This window comes from Chiloscyllium punctatum, chromosome X (assembly GCF_047496795.1).
Source record: "Chiloscyllium punctatum isolate Juve2018m chromosome X, sChiPun1.3, whole genome shotgun sequence".
NCBI classification, from domain to species: domain Eukaryota; kingdom Metazoa; phylum Chordata; class Chondrichthyes; order Orectolobiformes; family Hemiscylliidae; genus Chiloscyllium; species Chiloscyllium punctatum.
Genome location: NC_092791.1, coordinates 33,785,781 through 33,788,280, shown reverse-complemented (window position 1 = coordinate 33,788,280; position 2,500 = coordinate 33,785,781).

Genomic DNA, 2,500 nt, shown 5'->3' with positions numbered 1-2,500 from the left:
CAATACATTTCAATATGATATTACACTTACATTTATATGATAAACATATGTTACATATCACATAGAGGCATGCAGTATATATTCACATATAATCATATGTGCAAACGGATATAGATTTAGAAACGCTTATATATTTTTACTGTTTTAATTTTTGCGATTTAAAGCAGGTTTTCAAACGGGACGTTACAGATTTAGACACAACTTAAATACTGTCGGTTCCGACCGTCGAAGACAGAATTGCAACGAGATTTACAAAGCTTGCAAGCAATCTTATTAAAGTTCCAGTCTGGGGTTTAATGGTCTGTGCCCCCATTTTGTGTGTGTGTGTGTGTGTGTGTAAGAGAGAGAGAGACAGAGAGAAAATTATGAGGGAGAGAAGACGCCGTGTGGGAGTGTGTGTGTGTGTGTGAGAGAGAGAGAGAGACAGATGTGAATGAGCGTGTGTGAGAGAGCCAGTGTGTTTGTGTATGTGAGTGACAGAGAATGTGTGTGTGAGACAGAGCGAGAGACAGAGTGCGTGAGGGAGAGGCGGACCATGTGTGAACGTGAGAGTGTGTGAGAGAGTATGTGTGTGTGTGAGTGAGAGAGAGAGAGAGAGTGTGTGTCCTGTCTGAGAGGGAAAATCCACGTGAGAGGGACAGTGTGTGAGAGGGAGACCGTGTACAAATGCGAAAGTGTGTGAAAGGGCTTGTTTATGGGCAATGAGGGACTGAGAGGAGAGCGAGAGACAGCGTGTGTGTGAGGAAAAAAATATGAGAGAGACAGTGTGTGTGTGTTTGTGTGTGTGTGTCGGTCTCTCACTCTATCTATCTACCTATTTATCTCTCTCTCCATCTCCGTCTCTGTTTTATATTTCCCCTCGTGGTCTGTCTGTCCCTGTCTCTCTCTCCCTATCTCCGTCACACACACACACACACTCATGATATTTCTCTCTGTCACTCAGTCTCTCTCTCTCTCTCTCTCTCACCCTTTCTCTCTTCCCCACCCCCGTCTCTCTCTCTCTCTCTCTCTCTCACTCACCCTTTCTCTCTTCCCCACCCCGTCTCTCTCTCTCTCTCACACCCTTTCTCTCTTCCCCACCCCTCTCTCTCTCTCTCTCTTCCCGTCTCTCTTTCTTCCACTCTGTCCCTCTACACCCCCACCCTATGCACTTCTCTGGGTCTCTGTTTTCCTCCGTCTGCCTCTCTCCTTTTCTATCTCTCTCTGTCCCTCTCTCTCTCTCTCTCCCCCCCTTCCCTTTCTCCCTGTTCCTTGCCTCCCTCCTTCTGCCTGTTCTCTCTCTCCTCTCTCTCTTCCTGTCCCTCTCTCCCCACCCTTTCTCCCTTGGTGTCTCTGTCTCTCTCTCTATAATATATATATCCATCTATCTCTCATTCCCGTCCGTCTCTCTTCTCCGGCACACACTCTCAGTCTCTCTCTCTCTCTGTCCCTCTCTCCCCGCCCCTCCCTCCCTCCCTCTCTGTGCCCTTGTCTCCCTCTGTCTGCCTGTCTCTGTCTCTTTTTTCTCTCTCTCCCTCTCTCTGACACTCTCTATGTCCCCTCTCTCTCTCTCTTTCTGCCCCTCTGTCCCAGGACCCCTCTGTTTTTCTGTGTATTTCTGTGTTTCTCTATCTCCCTCCGCCTGCCTGTATCTCTCTCTCTCTCTCTCTCTGTCTCTGTCTCTCTCCCTCTCTCCCTCTCTGTCGCTGTCTCTCAGTCTCTCTCTTTCTCTCCCTTTCTCTGTCGCTGTCTCTGTCTGTCTCTCAGTCTCTCTCTTTCTCTCTGTCGTTGTCTCTGCCTATCCCTCTCTCTCTCTCTCTCTCTCTCGCTGTCTCTGCCTGTCTCTCGGGTCTCTCTCTCTCTCTCTCTGTCGCTGCTTCTGCCTGTCTCTCTGTCCTCTTTCTCTCAGTCTCTCACTCTGTCGCTGTCTCTCTCTCTCTCTCTCCCTCCCTGTCGCTGTCTCTGCCTGTCTCTCGGTCTCTCTTTCTGTCTGTCTCTCGGTCTCTCTCTCTCTCCCCTCTCTGTCGCTGTCTCTCTCTCTCCCTCTCCCTCCCTGTCTCTCGGTCTCTCTTTCTGTCTGTCTCTCGGTCTCTCTCTCTCTCTGTCTCCCTCTGTCGCTGTTTCTCTGTCTGTCTCTCTCTCTCTCTCTCGCCCGCTCCCCCCCCCCCCCCCCCCCCCCCCCCCCCCCCCTCTGTCCCACATTTCGTTTACTTTCGGCTGAAGTGCTCTCGCTGGGAGTTTGTTGAAATGACTCGCCGTTCCCCTGCAATATCTCTCAAATTGAGGAGGATTGGGCCTGGGGAATTCTCAATTTGTAGCGAATAACTTACTGTTTTAATCTTTTGGACACGCGACCAGTATTTATCCATGTCAGTCTGCCTCCCTCAATTCCACCAAAGAAGAGCACATCAAACTATTAATATTGGAAAGTGGAGGGGAGGATATTGTAAAAAGGGGAGGGATTTGAAATCGCCCAGTAGATAGGATGCGATCAATTAAATGAAATCAAATTAAATTAAAC